The following is a 20,311-nucleotide window of genomic DNA, read 5'->3' as shown; positions in this document are numbered from 1 at the left end:
ATTACCTGGGCTCTGCCACTTACTACTTCTATGACCTTGGGCAAGTTACAAAGCTTCTCTGTGCCTCAGTTTCCTACCATAGCACATACCTCAAAGAGTTATTATGAAGATTAAATGATAATATTTATTTGGAAGGTACTTCTAACAGTGTCTGGCATATGTTAAGTGTTATATAAAAATTTGTGAGTAACACTGGCTGGTGTTGCTCAGTGGTTGAGCATCAACCCATGAACCAGAGGTCACCAGGTCTATTCTTGGTCAGGGTATTGTACATGCCCGGGATTGCAGGCTCCATCCCTAGTAGGGGGCATAGAGGAGGTAGCCAATCAATGGTTCTCACTCATGGATGTTTCTCTCTATCCTTCTCACTCTAAAATTAATTTTTTTTTAAAAAGATATGTGAATAATCTCACCATCTAGCATATCTATTTTCAAGTAGTATGTTCAGAAACACTAATGCTAAGTATAAAATAATGTTATGAATTTCTTAAAGGAAGAAGAGTGGGGAGGGACATGGTATAATATTTTAATAATAAAAAAAAGGATGGGGTGCTATTGATTTTCACCACCATTGCCTTCTACATTCCATAGTTGTACGGAACTTCTATTGAGAACACCTGACATCCTTACGTTGCCTGCGCAGAGGATGGACACTTGTTCAGGTTCCATTATAAAATCTCTCTCCATAGCCTGCTTTGCTCTCCTAATGCTAAAGATCTGCTCCTTTGCTCCCTCCCTGCCCCCGCTAGCCATGCACTAGTGGGAAGATTTCCTAGCTGCCCAATGCCTGGCTTACCAACAACACAGTTCTGCCAAGCATGACTTCTGCCCTCAGATCACTCACAGACCAAGAGAATGAGTACTGTGTAATTTTGAAACCAGCTATTTTGGTTACATATGAAAACTTGACCTGCTTTCTTGTGGTTCTGTAATTTAAAACCACACCTCTGACCATATCAGTCAGTTATGACTTGTGTCAAGCCACCCAGAAAAATAATTTCCTTAGAGGAAATTGTTATACCAACATCTTCTGTGGCTTATTTTAGTGCATTTTCATTTTGGTTTATTCTGGTGCAGATTCATTTAGATAGAATTTAAGTTGCATTATATTGTAGAAAGTATCCTTAGCTAGAAGTCAAGCATCATGGGAGTTTAATCCTAGCTCTGCCCTTATGACAGAAGGGGTTCCAGGCTCGATTCTGGTCAAGGGCACGTAACTTGGTTGCAGGCTCCTCCCTGGTCTGAGCCCTGGTCAGGATTCGTGCAGGAGGCAACCAATCGATGTGTTACTCTCACATTGATGTGTCTCTCTCTTTCCCTCTCTTCCACTCTCCCTTAAAGTTAATGGAAAAATATATTTGGGTGAGGATTAACACACACACACACACACACACACACACACACACTATGTGATGAAGAACTGTACTCTGTTGTTTGCTAGACCCCAAGCCATTGTGTGCCTATTGGTTACTATGTAGTAGCAAACAATAATAGGCTTAGCTTAACAGAATTTTATTTCTTGAAGTGATTTACTTTGAGGGATTACAAGATTTTATCTTATGTTGTTGATTGTAATAAACTTTGAACAGCTTTAAATATTATTTGTGGGATACAGAAAATATAACTTTCTGAAAGATGAAAATGTTTTAATTTAATAATTCAACAAGACACTTAGCAACACAAAAAAAAAGGGGGGACATTCGAGTGTGTTTAGTACTTAAGAATTATAACAGGACTAGAGGCCCATTGCATGAGAATTCATTCAATAGGCCTTCCTTCCCCTGGCTGCCAGCACCAATTTTCCTCCAACACCCGGGACCCAGGCCTTCACTGCAGCCGGAGGGGAGAAGCCAAGCCTCTTCAGTCTTCAGTCGTCTTCATTCTTCAGTCTTCAATTAAACTGGAGCCTTCAGTCTTCACTCTGCACTTGCATATGCAAATTATCCCACCACCTTTGTTGGGTTAATTTGCAAACCCACTCCTGATTGACTTGTGGGTGTTGCAGAGGTACGGTCAATTTGCATCTTTTCCTTTTATTATTGTAGATTTCCTTGAGAAGAGAAACAATAGGAATAAGTTTTCAAGACTTCAAGGTTTTTTTTTATCACTAAAACAGTGGTACTTAATTTTCTTCTGACATGTTGCACATCATTCTTGTGTAACACCACTCCTCTAAAGATTATAGATGAGTTTTAATTTTGTCTACAATTAACTTTCTTTCTTTTTTAAAAAAATATATTTTATTGATTTTTTACAGAGAAGAAGGGAGAGAGAGAGAGCTAGAAATGTTGATGAGAGAGCAACATCGACCAGCTGCCTCTTGCACACCCCCTACCGGGGATGTGCCCGCAACCAAGGTACATGCCCTTGACCAGAATCGAACCCGGGACCTTTCAGTCCGCAGACCGACACTCTACCGTTAACTTTCAAATAATCCATTTATTTTAATTTTTTTCCCCTCAGTTTTTCAGATGAGCAAATCAAAATTTTCAAAAATAAGATTCTTTCAAAAGCTCTGCCTGCCCTTTATTTCAGCAAATTCAAGTCTGAATAAGGCTTCTAAATGGCCTCTGATTCAAATCTAGCCTTGCCTGTAACAGGAATGATGATGCTATCATGCTAGCCACCAGTTCAGAGTCTACCAGATAAGGTGAGGTCTCCTAGCCCCAGAGAAGTCATCTACCACCATCACTTCATCACCTCGGGTTCTCTTCCCACTCACCCAGCCAATTTCCCTTCAGTTCCCCTGCTTTGCTTTTGGGCTGCTTAGGACCTGTGTTCAACCACCCTTTTCTCTCTCTCTCAGCTTCAGTCTACCTCCAACAGGATACCTAGCTAAAGCAGCAGTTTAGCCAGTGCCCTTACTGGACCTGCTCTGGACTAGTGGGGAGGGGATTTAGACACCCATTTTTACCTCATCCTGACCTCTGTCTAGGTATAAGGGAACAAAACAAAGGTTTGCTCCAGTCCCTAGATGTGTATGGAGTGCTTGGGCAGCAGGTATTAGGTCCTAAATTGGAAATTTATAACCCCAAAAAGAAAAAGGGATAATAAATATTATTGATGAATCCCTGTTAAAAGCAGAGGTATTCCTGGAAGTGGTTATGTGTTGTCTGCAGCTTTGTAACGATAAGTATGGTCTACGGACCTAGAGAGTCAGCATCACCTGGGAGCATCTCGGGCCCCACCCCAGGCCTGAGAATCTAAATCTGTATTTTAAATAAGACAACTAGGTACTTTGTGTGCATGCTGTCTAAGGGTAAGTCTGGATTTATCTGTTCTTTCTTTTGAAAGGCCTCAGAATGACCAGGGTCTGAAAGACAGACTTGGACTACCCAAAATGCATAGAAGTCAAATGCTAATTTAGCCATCCACAGAGAGACATCACTGCCACAGGACTTGCCTACTTGAAGGCTGAAAGCCAACTCATTTCTCCCTGTTGGCAGACGTAAGCCAGGAGGCTAAGTCCTCCTCAGGTTGCCAGGTGAACTGGGAATGTTTACTCTCTCTCTCCTAAATGACCCTTCTTTCCCTAGGTACACGAACGACAGCTCGAGAACTCTTCAGTCTTCTTTGCTTCTGAAAAACGATATTATTTTCCTCATTTTCTCAAGCTTGTACTCTGACCAGTTTGGTTCAGCGGATAGAGTGTCAGCCCAAGGACTGAAGGATCCTAAATTCAATTCTGGTCAAAGGCACATAGCCCGACCATGCTGGAGGCAACCAACCAGCCAATGTTTCTTTCTCACATCAATGTTTTGTTTTGTTTTGTTTTGTTTCTGTTCCTTCCTCTCTCTAAGCATATGAGAATTTAAAAAAAAAAAAAAAGGCAGAAACTGAGATAAGTAACGTGTTCAAGGTCACGCATTTAGTAGTAGGGGATCAGAATTCTGGCTGGTTCCCAAGCCTGCAATATACATGCCACCTGTTTTGCCTTATCCTCGGGCAAGCTGGGAAGCTGCTCTGCAAGTTATTTTCCAGATGAATAACTGATTCATTTCCTGGATCCTTCATGTGGTTCATGTGTCACATGTCAGCCTCATCATTGTGATTACTGTCATTTTCATCATCATCAATTAACACTACAATTTTAATTCCCTACATGCAGTTTCTCCCCACAAACTCTTCCTTTTTAAATAATCACTTTGCTAAGAATATAGTATTTCCTTTTGAAAGTCTCACAAACCACAAGCAGGTGCTGAGGTTATTTGTTTTAGTGCTGGAAGCTGGAGAAAAAACATGAGCTTCGGTTATTCACCATACACAGAATTAGAACAATGGATGCCCTGCTTTCATACTTCATGCCTAATGGCTACAAAGATCAAGATAAATCCTTTCAACCAGAGAAACAATAAATTCAAAGGAACTTAGTCTGTGGTCTATTACTGCTCAGCGCTTTTATTCTAGTCTGATTTTTTCCCCCAGATTTCAAAATGCTAAGATTTATTGTTGAAATTTAGAATTTTGATGCCTAAATTTCAGATCATGGATATTTATATCAGTCAGTAAAAGACAATGGAGAGGAAGCCAGTCCTATATTTGAATTTTAGTTAATACACTTACCAGCTGGGTCACTTCATGAATGCAGCTGGGGTTTCAGTAAAGATAGAAGCAAAGCCAGAGTTTCTTTCCATGTTGGAGCCAGGTCCAGTACAGCATCAGCCTAGCTGCAGTTCATCAGTCCATTGCGTGTGGGGTCCACATGGTTTGTGGGGGAATGCAGGGAAGCAGGAACAAGAGATCCCTACAAGTCCAGTCACAGGAGTCCCAAGAAAGCCAAGAGAGCAATTCCTTTGTTTAGGGGTTTATATATCCCAAATCTTAGCACCCTTGCAGTGGCCACACTCATTCTGACCAACCATCTCTGCCTCCAGGTGTGAGTGACAGGCCAGTATCTTCCTCAGTCTCCCCAACTTTACTGGGTCTGCATCTATCTAGTGTCCTTCCCCCAATGTTTTGCAGGGAACATGCCTATAATGTCTGGCCTTCCCTTTGTTACTTTTCTATTATATTTTAATCCTAGTAACTAGCTAATTACAATGGTATCAGTGTCATACAGAATAGTTTCACTGTTCTAAAATTCCTCTGTGCTTTGCCAGTTCATCTTTCCTATCCCTCTAACCCCAACGACCACTAATCTTTTAACTCTTTTCATAATTTTTCTTTTTCTAAAATGTCATGTATTTGAAATTATGTTGTATGTAGTTTTTTTAGATTGTCTTCTTTCACTTAGTGATAAGCATTTAAGGTTACTCCTTGTTTTTTTTAAGCCTTTATTTTCTCCATTTTTTTTAAATGCCAAAGATAGAGGATGCTCTGGGGCCACACAGTTTTGTGTGTGTATGTGTGTGTATTTTATATAATTGATTTTTTTACAGAGAGGAAGGGAGAGGCATAAAGAGTTAGAAACATCGATGAGAGAGAATCATCAACCAGCTGCCGCTTGCACACCCCCTACTGGGGATGTGCCCGCAATCAAGGTACATGCCCTTGACCGGAATCGAACCTGGGACCTTTCATTCCGCAGGCCAACGCTCTATCCACTGAGCCAAACCAGTTTCGGTGATTGTCCAGCTTTATAACCCCAGAACAATTTGGCAATATCTCTCAAAATTACAAATCCTTTGACACAACAATTTCATTTTGGGAAACTAGCTTAAGGATGTGCTCTTCCATGTGTGAAATGATGCACATACAAAGGTATTCATTGCAATGATTTTTGTGGAAGCAAAAGGTTGAAAATATAAAATGTACGTCATTAAATAAATTACAGTTCAAACAAAACTGCCCTAAGAATGAAGACGTTCTTTAAGTACTGGAACATAAAGATCTCCTAGATGTATTAATAGAAAATCAAGATGCAAAACTCCATGTTTATCTGTTTATAAAGAAAACCCACGAAGGAGAATATGTTCACATTCCTATGTATTGCCTAGATAAAGAGTACCTCTGGGAAGATACACAAGAAACTAATAATAGCAGTGACCTATCAGAGAATGTGAGAATTGAGCAGATGAGGGAGAAAGGAGACTTTTCTCTGTACACTTAAAAAAAATTAAACCATGTGAATGTATTTCATATTCAATAAAGGAAATAAATACATAACCACAACAAAACAAAATATAGCCCATGCCCAAGCCATAAATATATATGCACTCCCAATTAAATGGAAAGCATGCCAAATATTGGTTTGCTTTTGTTTGAATTTTAGAGTTATTAGTTTAATACATGTGCTCACATGTGCACAGTGCATAGAGGTAGGTATTGAGAAAAACAAAAGCAGTTTCTGACATCCAGGGGCTGACCTGGCACTACCAGCTGCTGGGCCTTGGAGTTGCTGTGAGCTGGCCTGGCACTCACAGCTCCGTCTTGATGTTCTATTTCACACGAACTATTTCACAGCACATCAACATCAAACAAGGCCACTCTGTGACCATAATGGATCTGGACAAAAGCAAGGCCACTCCATAACCATGTCTGAATACAGACAAAACCTGAACATTTTTCAAGCCATAAAATTCCACACATTTTGCTATCCTAGCTAATGTGACTGATGCTTTGCCAAGTACAGCTTTAGCCTCACTCTAGTCTTTCCTTCCTACAGATAGGATTTATTGATAAAATTGTCCTCAGTTTCTAACAGCACCCAATCCAGAGCGTACCCCTCCAAATCACCCAACCAAAGCTCAAGTCCTAAATAAGTCCTTTATAACACCTTCTTACTGAGATGTCTTGTGGTTCCCTGTGGTATATGTTCTCTCCTGCCACAATGAGATATAAACCAAACTTGTTCAAATACAGGAGGGTCTCTAGGTCTTCGGCCGAAGGTCATTGAGAGTATATATGACATAAAGGTTAGATAATTTTCGGTTTAGCTTGGCATTTCATCACTAAACTCTAGGTAAACCTGAATTCAAATCTCTCCTAGCCCAGTCAGCCCAAGACCACCAGGAACAAGACAAAAGGCGACTGACTCCTTACTGTAAGGGAGACAGCACACTATACACTGAGTGGCCAGATTATTATGATCTCTGAATGCATAATAATCTGTCCACTCAGTGTGTATGTGTGTGTGTGTGTGTGATATATATATATTAGAGGCACGGTGCATAAATTCATGCATGGGTGGGGTCAGGCCAACCTGGCCAGGGGGAGGGAACATGGGCAGTTGGTCTGCCTGCCTGCTAGTCGAACTCCTGGTCCAGGGGACAATTTGCATGTAGCCTTTTATTATATAGGCTATACACTGAGTGCCCAGATTACTATGCATTCAGAGGTCATAATAATCTGGCCACTCAGTGTAGAAGCTATGGAGCATCTCACCAAACAGAGGAAACTATAGACTCATTAAAGGATTTGAGCAAAAGGCACACTTTTAGGTATAATTGGGGGAAGCAGTGTTTTGATGAGTTCAAAGTGAAACAGAGCTATCTGTCATAGGTTTCCATCAAATTTGGACTGCTAATGGACCAAGGGACCTGTTTCCTGGAATATTACAAAAGTTTATCTACGGAATGTTTTAGACAGAACTTATCTGAAACTCCTCACCTAGAGTGGAAATCAAGGCAGGCTCTCTGTATCGAAGTGACTTAAAACTTCTTGGCAAAACTAAGGTATTTCCTTTTTACTGATAGAATTTCAAACAGCAAAGTTTCTGACACCCATGGCATATCACAAGTCAGGGGGATCAGCAGAGATGTGGGGGTTCAGAGGGGATGGATGTTTAAACAACAGCTCAAAAGTGTCTTCAAGATTTCTCCCTCCCATGCTGAAACCGGTTTGGCTCAGTGGATAGAGCATCGGTCTGCGGACTGAAAGGTCCCAGGTTCAATTCCGGTCAAGGGCATGTACCTTGGTTGCGGGCACATCCTCGGTGGGGAGTGTGCAGGAGGCAGCTGGTTGATGTTTCTCTCTCATTGATGTTTCTAGCTCTCTCTCTCTCTTCCTCTCTGTAAAAAAATCAATAATTATATATATATATATATATATATATATATATATATATATATATATATATTTTTTTTTTTTTTTTTTTTTTTTTTTTAAGATTTCTCCCTCCCTTCTCCCCCACCAATAAGGAGGCTCCAGTAGAGGCCCCTGGGGAAAGTCATAGATAAAGAGACTTCCAAGTAAGGCTCCTGGTCTAGAAATGCAGATATGCTTAAGACCATGGCCTGCCTGCAGGGGGCCTGGGTCCTTGACTAAAGCTTCCTTCAGAGGCTACAGCAGGGGTCTTCAAACTACGGCCCACGGGCCACATGCGGCCCGCAGAGGAGTCTGATCCGGCCCGCCAGGTTTTTTGGGCAGTGAGCGCAGCCGAGGTGTTACAGTAGGAATTAGTAGTTCATATAGTCTGGCCCTCCAGCTCTCTGAGGGACCGTGATCTGGCCCCCACTTTAAAAAATTTGAGGACCCCTGGACTACAGTATGCATCAAGTCTAGTGGGAACAGCTTTGCCCTGTGAGGCCTGCCAAGTAATAAAGCCTTTGTAACTGCCTGCAGTTCGGCCTGAAAAAATCACAGGTAGACGTTGGGCCAGGAGCTCACACACACACACCAAGCACTCAGGCACACACACAAATACATATATTCACAAATACATACACACACACAATCAACAACCCCAATAGAAAAAATGGACAAAGGTTGTGATCAAATGGTCCACACACACACAAAAAAGAAAAGTTGAATGATTCTTAAATTCTTTTTTTTATTCTTAAACATGAAATGATGTTCAGTCTCACTCCTAATAAGAGAAATGCAAATTAAACCTTCTCTAAGATAGCAGTTTTTCACTTTACACATTGTGATGGTGAAGTAATGGAGAAAGAGACACTCTCTTATATGAGGGGCGTATACATCAGTACTGCCTCTACAGAGAGCAATTTGACAACTTCTATCAAAATTACAGAAACAGATGTCTTTGACCAGCAAATATAATTCTAGGAATTTATCCTGTAGGTAGACTCACACATGTGGGGAATGACATGTACACAAGAGTTTTATTCACTGCCATTTATTTTTTATAATAGCAAAAGACTAGAAATCACCTGACAATAAGGGCCTGGTTAAACAAAATATAGTACATCCATACCTAGAAATACTATGCAGCCATTCAGAAGATATATCATTAGGTTTCAAAAGCAAATGCAGAACAGTGTGTGTAGTATACAGTTTTTATGATAGTACAGAGGAAGTACTTTTAAAATTGATTTGTAGAAGGAAGGGGGAGAGAGAAACATCCAATTAGCTGCCTCCTGCAGGTCCCCTACTGGGCATGTGGCCTGACCAGGAATCAAACCGACAACCTGTCAGTGCACTGGTAAGGCCCAACCAGCTGAGCCACACCAGCCAGGGTCATATGTATGTATGTATGTATGTACTGTATGTATGTATGTATTTAATAGAAGGGAACATAAGAAACCAATAGCATTGGTTTTCAGAGAGAAAACTGGGTGGCTGGTAACAGACATTGAAAAAAAAAAGACTTTTTATTGTATACTGTTTTAAACCTTCTGAATTTTGAACCATTTTGAATGCATATCAATTTTAAAAAATAAGAAAAGAAAAGATAACAAGCAAACCAACCAACCACAAAAACACGGGCTTTGATGTCAGACTGCTTGGGTGTAATCCTTTCACCATTGCGAAACAGTTGTGTGACCTTAGGCAAATTACTTAACCTCGTTCCTTTCCTCATCTACAAAATGGGTATAATGATATCATCAACTTCAGAGTTGTGAGAACCAAGGGAGATAAGGAAGATAAAATATTTAGATCAGTAGCAGATACTCTGGAGCCAGACTGCCAGGGTTCAAGTGCTGGCTCCATCCCTCTCAGGTTGCATGACCTTGGGCAAGTTACTCAATCTCAGTTCTCCTCAGTTTTTTCCTTTGGAAATGTGGATAATAATCAGATTGTGTGGAAACTAAGTTAGTTAATGCTTGTTAAGTGCTTAAAACTGTTTTGTAATATATTAAGTGCTATTTCAGTGTTTGATGAATTTTCGATATTTATTAGCTTAACACAAATATTAGTTATTATGGTTAACTATAATCCAACATTGTTGAAATAAATCACACTTTCTAGAATTACCTTACCTACCCTCAACCATGCTCCTCTCCTATCTATAAATCTGCAAACACACTGCACCTGTTATGTGCTCATATTATTCCCACAGCCTGAAATGCCAATTCCAACTGTAATTGACTGATGAATGCTAACTGTCTTTCAAGATCCAATTCAAGGATCTCTTTCTCCCCAAGATGGGCTGCTCTCTCCTGTTAGCTTTCCCATCACTGACAGCTAGTCTTACCCTTTTCCTACTCTGCCTATGTCCCTTCTTCCCCCAGACCAGCAGGCTAAGTAGGTAGCAATTCAAATTTGTCTGGATAAATGGGTAAATGGAATACTGACGTTTTTGTACATTCAAAGGAATAAAAAATTAAGTTTTCTGTTGTACCATGTTTAACTTCATTTTTATGTCCTCGGGTCTCAGAGATGAAATAAAGAAGTGTTCAGGGCCACTAAAGGAAGGTGGAAATAGAATAATTTGGAAATTAGGTTGTTTTTTTTTTCAAGTGGTTGTTTTGGTTTGGGGGTTTTGTTTGTTTGTTTGTTTGTTTTCTTGGGGGGGTTGTTTTTTATTGTTTTTGCCTTTAGTCAGCATGGACCTTGCTCCCCCTGCTGGATCTAAAGTAAAATGCTGCTTCAAAAATCCATTTATGGAAAGGCTGAGGAAGCAAAACCTGTAGCATATTTAACTTAGTATCCAGCCCTAGCTGATTTGGCTCAGTGGATAGAGCATCGGCCTGTGAACTGAAGGGTCTCAGGTTCAACTCCAGCCAAGGGCACATGCCCGGGTTGCGGGCTCGATCCCCAGTAGGGGGCGTGCAGGAGGCAGCTGATCAATGATCCTCTTTCATCATTAATGTTTCTACCTCTCTCTCCCTCTCCTTTCCTCTCTAAAATCAATAAAAAATATATTTTAAAAAATAAATAAAATAAAATGGCATCTAGAGCCTTTCATCAAGCTTCTTATTACAAATGGCATAGTTGTAGCTATGACATTCCAGAATTTCTATAATGACTAACCACATAACAATTATAATTACCTCATACATGGAAGGAGAGGTATGATATCTACATTCAGGACTACAGGCCAGAAAGTCCTGAGAATAAATCCAGCTTTGATGACAACTGCAAAAAGGGACCGCTGGCAAATAATTTAGTTTGGTGTTGTATTATTAATTTTTTAATTTTTTTATTTGGGAGAGAGAGAAATATCAATTTGTTGTTCCACTTATTTTTAAAAAATATTTTTTATTGATTTTTTACAGAGAAGAAGGGTGAGGGATAGAGAGCTAGAAACATGGATGAGAGAGAAACATCCACCTACCGAGGATGTGCCCGCAACCAATGTACATGCCCTTGACCGGAATCGAACCCGGGACCCTTCAGTCCACAGACCGACGCTCTATCTACTGAGCCAAGCCGGTTTTGGCTGTTCCACTTATTTATGCATTCATTGGTTGCTTCTTACAAGTGCCCAGACTGGGGATTAAACCCAAAATTTTGGCATATCTGGATGATGCTCTAACCAACTGAACTACCCATTCAGGGCTATTAATTTTTATCTTACCTTCTGGGTAAGGGCATAAAATGCTACTAGCTTCTCATTACCATTGAAGCACTTGAATGATACCAATAATCAACTGAGTACCAAATGTCTCTTATGTGCACAATCACACTCAGGGCCCTGGGGGATCCAAGAACACTGTGATGTTCCTGCCCTCAATTCCTTTGGGTCTTCAGGAAATGCGGAGGCTGTGTACAGCGCTCCTAATGGTGCGTGGCATATAGTAAGCTCTCAACAAACGTTCATACGCTTTGCCATTCCACCTCTGAATCTGGTTTCTTCCCAGGGCTGGAATCCACAATTCCAGGACTTATAGAACATTTCTGAAATGGATTCCTTCCAGCCTTCACTAAACTGTCAATGAGAACAAGGACCAGATCTTGTTTGTGCTCTATTCCTAGTGCCCAGAACTATGCCTGGCAAATGAAATGTGCTCAGTAACGCTTCCAAGGCAACATTCTATTTTTGGGTTACCCTCATTGTTTGAGAAGTGAGCCAATTCCACCTCCTATCACTTGCATTCACTGGTTCCTGTCTTGCCTAATCTCAGCAGTTCTCAATACATATAAACTTCCTTTCTACCTCCTCCTCTTGCTCTTCTGTCATCATTGCCCTCATGAACAATCACAAAAGACTATTTAAATTCCTTGCTGAAATCCACACACTACTAGCTGTACCTTCAGTGAAATCCATCATAAAACATGGAGCAAAGAGGATTCAAAGCCTTTAAATGCGGTGAGGGATTGTAGTTAGACATGAGTGAATTCAGGAGGTCAGAAAAGGTACCTATCCTTATGTATGAAAGAGATGTTTTTGCAGTTCTTGGGCTGGACAATTCATTCATCTTAAGACCTAGATGAAGCACAGTCCTTCCCTTCACAAGTTCAGCCTCTAATGGAGGAGACAGATAAATAGCAGGTGAGCTAATAAAATAAGGCAGAAGGTGGTGCTATGAAGAAAAAAAAGCAGGATGCCATGAGGGAGAATAATGAGGTGGGGTGAGTAGGGGACAAACGTCAGCTTTGGAGACAGTGGGGAATCTGGAAGCCTCTCTGAAGAGCCATCAAGAAGTTGCCAGTCAGGCTGAAACTGGTTTGGCTCAGTGAATAGAGTTTAGGTATCTTGGTTGTGGGCACATCCCCAGTAAGGTGTGTGCAGGAGGCAGCTGATCGATGTTTCTAACTCTCTATCCCTCTCCCTTCCTCTCTGAAAAAAGAAAAAAAAGAAAAAAAAGAAAATCAGTAAAATATATATTTTTTAAGTGTTGCTGGTCAGGAAGAACATTCCAGGCTGAAAGAACATCAGGGTCTGAAATCCTTGGAGGAAGATTTGGCAATGAGGAGCAGAGGGGTGGGGAAGAGCATAAGAAAAAGCAAGGGTGGAGAAGAGTTTGCACATGGATTGGCTAGATATTAAAAGCAATGGAGCCAAAACCGGTGTGGTTCAGTGGATAGAGCATTGGCCTGTGGACTAAAAGGTCCCTGGGTTCGATTCCAGTCAAGGGCATGTACCTTGGTTGTGGGCACATCCCCAGTAGGGGGTATGCAAGAGGCAGCTGATCGATGACTCTCATCGATGTTTCTAATTCTCTATCCCTCTCTCTTTCTCTCTGTAAAAAATCAATAAAATATATTTTAAAATAAATAAAAGCAATGGAGTATAAGGGGAAAAAAACAAATTCTAATGCAAAATTAGCTTTTATGAAAAATATTCAATAATAGTATTCAAGCAAACTTCTAGCTCAAAATCTTTTGTTATTCCAAATGAGCATCTTTCTAAATATATATATATATATATATATATATATATATATACGCAAATACATTCTCAAACATGTAAAGTGTATATGTTCTCAAAAGGATTCAAAGCAACTTCTAAAAATATAACAGGAAATAAATGGGTTAAATAATTGTGGGGAGGTCAGAAGTGAAAGCAAACAGGAGAGGAAAAATAAAGTCAACTATTTGGATTGGCTTATAAAAGTGTGTCTTATACACTTTAATACAGTTTTAAACAATAGCTATATCTGGGCTGCATATTTGATTCTGAATTTCCAGGAAGGAAACAATAGGAAAATATAAACAACTATGAAATGTAGTGTCCCTGTGATCAAAACAAAGTAGTTTTTAAGAGAAATGTAGCTTCCTGGTATAAGATCTGGAGAAATGTTCCTTTATTAAGTCACTCTATGACATAATGGTAAAAGCCCTCAAAATATCCCTACAATAATTACAGCAGCAAGATTCCTGGGGCCATCTCTTAAACTAACTTTAATGCATAAATCCAAAATGCAACTCAATAAAAGCAATTCAACAAGGGTCCAGAGTCAATCCAGCTACAGAGTTTATTCTAGCAGCTGTAAATCAGAAATAAACTTAGAATGTCCAGAGAAATGGTTGCATTATGTATATCCTTCAAGTAATCCTCCATGAATAGTACTTCTTTCCTTTGAGCTTTTGAAATTAATAAATTCATTTTTAAAAATTACTTCCCAGATAACTTTATAGTTTATTTGCTGTATAAGTCTTTTGTCAGTAAATCAATTAAATATTAAAAGACATCTACCAAAAACAATATCTGAATGTCAGAAGAGCTGATCTCAAGCCATGTTTTCTGACAGTAACTATACAGAAGAATTCAGACCCTGTTGCAGGATAATAACACCATATTCTCAGCATAAAGACAAATAATCATCTTTCCCTTTTTTATTTTATTTTATTTTAATATATCTCATTGATTTTTCACAGAGAAGAAGAAAGAGGGATAGAGAGTTAGAAACATAGATGAGAGTCATCGATCAGCTGCCTCTTGCACAACTCCTACTGGGGATGTGTCCGCAACCACTGTACATGCCCTTGACCGGAATCGAACCCGGGACCTTTCAGTCCGCAGGCCGACGCTCTATCCACTGAGCCAAATCGGTTTCGGCTCATCTTTCCCTTCTTAAAAAAAAAAAAAAAAAAAAAAAAAATTGTTGCCTGGCTGGTATAGCTCAGGGATTGGGCATCAACCTATGAGCCAGGAGGTCAGGGTTTGATTCCCGGTCAGGGAGGGTTTGATTCCCGGTCAGGGCAAAAGCCCAGATTGTGGGCCCGATTCCCAGTATGGGGCATGCAGGAGGCAACTGATCCATGATTCTTTCTCATCATTAATGTTTCTCTCTCTCCCTCTTCCTCTCCTTCTCCCTTCCCCTCTGAAATCAATAAAAATATATTTTTTTAAATTGTCATGCACTATGCTCACAAAGAGTAGTTTTAGTCCATTAAAAAGCACATTTTGGGCCCTGGCCTGGAAGCTCAGTTTGTTGGAGTGTCTTCCTGATACGCCAAGATTGCACCCGTCACTGCATATAGAAGAATCAACAATGATGCATAAGTAGAACAACAAATAGATGTTTCTGTCTCAGTCTCTCTCTCTTTCTCCCCCTTCCTCTCTCTCTTTCAAATCAATATTTTCAAAACATAGCATATTATTATAGCAAATGCTGATTTAATATTTTGAGAACTATATTTCAATGTCACTGACTTCCGATTGTATGTTAGCTTTGTATGTAAAAACATTATTCTGGAAAAGTAGTCTATAAACTTCACCCGAATGCCAAAAGGACCCATGGTATTGTACAAAAAAGGAATACCTTGGGTTACTGGGTTTGACTCATACCTCCACACCCCATGTGTTTTTCCTTACTTACCCTCTTCAAAGAGGACTACAGTGGTGACAAGCATTCGGACTCATTGACATGCCATCCTCTAAATCAGCATGGTAGATGATTAAGAACTTGGGCACTGGAATCAGGTTGCCCTTCTCCACCACTTATTAGCTGTGTGACCCAGGCAAGTTACTTAACCTCTCTGTATTTTATATCTATAAAATGGGAATTACAATTGTTCCTTTCCCTATAGGGGGTGATTGTGAAGCATAAATGAGTTAGTCCATCAAATCTCTTAGAGTCTGACACCTATTAAGCTCTCAGAACATGTTAGCTGCTTTTTAAAGTGCCTGTCACTGATACTTTTTTTTTTTTCTTCATGGTATTTACAGGGAGGGGAGGGGAGAAGAGAAAAGAGAAGGCTGGCTCTTCCTTCCTTCCTTCCTTCCTTCCTTCCTTCCTTCCTTCCTTCCTTCCTTCCTTCCTTCCTCCCTCCCTCCCTCCCTCCCTCCCTCCCTTCCTTCCTTCCTTTCTTTCTTTCTTTCTTTCAACAGAAGTGGTCCTGCTTTTAGGGGAGAAGGTTCCTGCCTTTCTTTTCTTTTTCTTTATTTTCTTTTATATTTTTTTCCATTACTATTTATCCCTCCTCTACCCTTCTCTGCCTCCACCCGCCTCCCTACACCCCTAGATTGGCTATTTCTCTTGAGTCATATCCTACAAATATTGTTTTTATGATGCTCACAATGTATATCCTTTTTTAAAGCACATGAAGTAGAATCATCCAAAAGGGGGTGGTGGACCTAGGCTGCAGGGAGGGGGCGGGGGACAAAGGAAGAAAACACTTGATAGTTCTTCTTTGAAAAGTTTGCAACTGAACTTTATGTTTTATGTATAACTCTCCCTTGAATCTTTAAGATACTTCAGTGGCAGTACAAAGGCTCCCCACCCTTGGTTTACAAAGCAGGGCTTTCATTTAAATAATATTTGTCTTTCGTAATTCATGCTCATTTTTAAAATCTTGAGGCTTGGCTATGTCTTTTTAACTGAGGAGAGGATATTAAATATAAATGGAAGGAAATGTATTCATTCATTGAACAATTATTAAGTTCCTGCTCTGTGACAGGCCCTGCTCTAAATGCAGATGAATTCGTGGTGACTAAATCCATGCTGTCATGAGCTTACATTCTAGTATGGAAGACAAGCTGTGAACTAAAAAGTATCAGGAGTAATTGATAGACCATTAAAATAAATTGATGTTCTATACATAAGAACCAGATGATTATTTTAGATTAGATGATTCTCAGAAGGTGACATGTAAACAGAAATCTGAATGACAAAAGAAACCAACCTGTTTCTTTTTTTAAATCTTTAATTTTGTTGTTGTTAATCCTCACTGGAGGAAATTTTTCCCATTGACTTTTTTTTAGAGAGTGGAAGGGAAGAACGGGGACTGGAGGAGAGGGGCAAGGGGAGAGAGAGAGAGAGATGTGAGAGAGACACATTGATTGGTTGCCTCCCACAGGCACCCCACCTGCAAACCAGGTATGGTGCCCTTGACTGGGAATTGAACCCCAGACTCTTCAGTGTGTAGGGCTATACTCTAATTGCTGAGCACACCAGCCAAGGTGCCAGCTTTTCTCTTTTCATTTCATTTTTCTTTTCTTTTCTTTTCTTTTTTTTTCTTTCCTTTCCTTTCATTTCCTTTCCTTTCCCTTCATTTTCTTTCTTTCTTTCTTTCTTTCTTTCTTTCTTTCTTTCTTTCTTTCTTTTCTTTTCTTTCTTTCTTCCTTTCTCTCTTTCTTTCTTTCTTTCTTTCTTTCTTTCTTTCTTTCTTTCTTTCTTTCTTTCTTTCTTTCTTTTCTTTCCCTTCCTTCCTTCCTTCCTTCCTTCCTTCCTTCCTTCCTTCCTTCCTTCCTTTTTTTTTTTTTTTTTTTATCAAGTGCCATGCAAAGTTAATAGCTAGTGTGAAGTCATAAGAACCTGACTGAGCTTAGCTTACCTGTTCCTGTCTGTTTAGGAGTGAAAAGAAGGTTACTGCTTGTTGTTGCTGGAACATAGTAGGCAAAGAGCAGAGCCATAAAGGAGACGTAAACAGGGATCAGACAGTGTGAAGCTGTTGCAAGTAAAGTGCAAAGTTTATTCTCAGTACAATTCTCAGGGATAAGGTTATCTGATTTACCATTTAAAATCACTCTGCTGCATGGGGAATGAACCTAGAGGGGCAAGACTGGATATGGAAAGACATGTTAGACTGTGGCTTGGGCCAGGATTATAGCAATGAGATGGCAAGGAAGGCCACCTTAGGTATTAGGGTATATTTTGGAGGTAGAGCCAGTAGAACTTACTGATTGGGATGTAAGGAAATAAGAGGAATCAAGATAATTCCTGCCTTTTGGCCTATGTAACTAAGCTGATAGGACCAATTGTGGAGATAAATCCTAGGGGCGATGAGGGTTTAGGTAGTGAAGAACAGATATGAGGTTGCAAATTGAGAATACTCAATTTGTGCTCATCTTAATTTTGAGTTGCCTATCAAATATCCAAATGGAGATATGGGTTAGATAGTTGTATGAGTCTAGAGTTCAGAGGAGAAGTCAGGGTTGGAGATATAAACTTGAGAATCATCGGCCAAGGAATGGTATTTAAAACCATGGATTCGATGAGCTCATCTAGTTAGACATTATAAACAAAGGAAACAAGTTGACGACTGTCTTAGAGTGCTCATAACTTTGAAAGTCTGATAATGGGGAAGTTGCTGATAAAATACTAAGCGGTAACCTGGAAGGCATAAGGAAAATAAGACGGACCTAGCATCATAGAAGCTTAGAGAACAAAGCGCTTCTAGGAGGGAGTGATTACTAATGTCAAAAACTGCTTAGTGGTTCAGAAAGATAAAGATAGAGGTTGACCTGACTTTTGAAAAATGTGGTCAACACTGACTTGATTGGAGACATTTGAGTGTCTTGAGGGGATTAAAGCCCAGTGGGTTAAGATGTAGTCAGCAAGTATAGACAGTCCTTTTGAGCTCTGCTAATAGGAAACAGAGAAATTAGACAAAAGCTGGAGGTGATGTAATGTCAAGGGAAAATGGGGAATTATGCATGTAGGAGGATTAAAAGGAGAGAGGCGGATAGTGAAGCTGGGAGAAGGGAAAACATAGATGTACTCTGGTTTCTGCCCTCGGGGAGTTTATGATTTTGTCTGAGAAAAGTTGAGGATAGCAGTGATATAAAAATTTTAGGCTTTGGATTAAATAAAACAGCATTTTAATGCTGAGTACAATGCCATACAGTAAAAACTCAATAGATGGAAGGAAGCTATAATTACAAAACAAGTTAAAAACATCTGGCCAGTTTGGCTCAGTGGATAGAGCGTAGGCTTTCAGACTGAGGGGTCCTGGGTTCGATTCCGGTCAAGAACATGTACCTTGGTTTCGGACACATTCCCAGTAGGGGGTATGCAGGAGGCAGCTGATTGATGTTTCTCATCAATGTTTCTGTTTCTCTTTCCCTTTCCCTTCCTCTCTATAGAAAATCAATAAAATATATTTTAAAAAGAAAAAAATATATTTAAAAAAATTAAAATAATAAAAACAACCTAAGATTACCCAGCTGGTGTGGGTCAGTGGTTGAGCGTTGACCTAAGAACCAGGAGGTCAAGATTTGAATCCTAGTCTGGGTTGTGGTCTTAATCCAGGAGGTATGCAAGAGGCAGCCAATCAAAAATTCTCTGTCATCATTGATGTTTCTATCTCTCTGTCCCTCTTCCTTCCTTTCTGAAATTAATAAATATTTTTTAAAAATATTATCCAACTGCCAAAACTGGTTTGGCTCAGTGGGTAGAGCATCGGCCTGCAGACTGAAAGGTCCTGGGTTCGATTCCGGTCAAGGGCATGTACCTTGGTTGCGGGCACATCCCCAGTAAGGGATGTGCAGGAGGCAGCTGATCAATGTTTCTCCCTCATCGATGTTTCTAACTCTCTATTCCTCTCCCTTCCTCTCTGTAAAAAATCAATAAAATAAAAATATTCTCAACTTTTTTGGAAGGGGCCTTATCAGGCACCTAAACTACAAATAGACATCTGTCCCTGTCTCTGACACCTCTGCCTACCACAGACACCTCAAGGATGAGAAGCCATTGACTTCAGCAGTAGATTGCTATCCCAAGAGACTGACAAGGCCTGGTACTTATGGATTAATGTTTAACTCAAACTATTTTGTTTGATTGTCTTTACTTGTCTGCCAATAATATTAGTCATAATAATACTTATGCTTGTTCTTTGGGTTTTTCTATATAGTACATTTGTTTATGATTACTGATATGTTATACCAGCTGCAAAATGTAGAAAAATGAGACATAGCAAAACTCCAATAATGATAGTTCACAGCATAAAAATGATCCAATGTTTTTCTCAATGAAGTCCACAAGGCCTGGCTTCCATTTACCTGCTCCTCCTTTTTTTTTGGAAAAAATCAGTCTCAACTCACATCCGATGGTTATGGTATTGCCCCATTACCAGTGGTCCACCATTTCAACCACAAGACTTCCTAGCACTGTGAGACCATACCATCTAACCAAAAGGTTTGTCACCAATGCATTCTTCAGATTGATTTTTTGACCAACAGGGGAAATTACGGGTGAAAAAAGGGTTCTACAGAAAGTAACCTCACAGGGAGATCTGGTTATAAATTTGTAACGGTGAGTAGTCATACTCCAGGAATATAACCTCTTTAATAAAACATTTATCTTTGCTGTAAGCAAACCCTGTGCATGTAGGTTACCACAACTTTGAAATGCCAGTAATCCTTTTTGAAACGTCTGGAAACAAAACCATCCTCAAGAGGGCACATAATTTTGTTAACTATCTTCTAATCCAATCCCTACCTTGCTTTATCCCACCTTCATGTAATCTTCCTCTGTTCCCTCCTTAATTCCAAATGCATAAGAAACTGCAAAGTGTTGTTCTAAGAAGCATTTTTCTCAGTCTGTTGAGATTTTGCCTTCAGGTATATTCTGTTTTGCTC

At 39.9% G+C, this 20,311-nt stretch overlaps 1 long non-coding RNA gene across 3 annotated transcripts in view; it reads left to right on the top strand.

Annotated features, from left to right (window-relative positions):
• The window catches only part of LOC311628323, a 34,939-nt gene that overhangs the window by 12,479 nt on the left and 2,149 nt on the right, over nucleotides 1-20,311 (top strand). Inside the window, exons 3-4 of one of the 3 annotated variants that reach the window (XR_014796008.1) lie at nucleotides 592-662; nucleotides 3,537-3,906. The exons of 1 other annotated variant lie outside the window; for it this stretch is intronic. This is a non-coding gene — a long non-coding RNA (uncharacterized lncRNA). Of the gene's footprint in view, nucleotides 1-591; nucleotides 663-3,536; nucleotides 3,907-20,311 lie in introns of those variants that run through there. One more of the 3 variants, XR_014796007.1, reaches the window with a different exon arrangement.

This window comes from Pipistrellus hanaki (assembly GCF_964339955.1).
Source record: "Pipistrellus hanaki genome assembly, chromosome: 9".
Lineage (NCBI taxonomy): Eukaryota > Metazoa > Chordata > Mammalia > Chiroptera > Vespertilionidae > Pipistrellus > Pipistrellus hanaki.
This window is presented reverse-complemented; position numbering and strand designations above follow the sequence as displayed.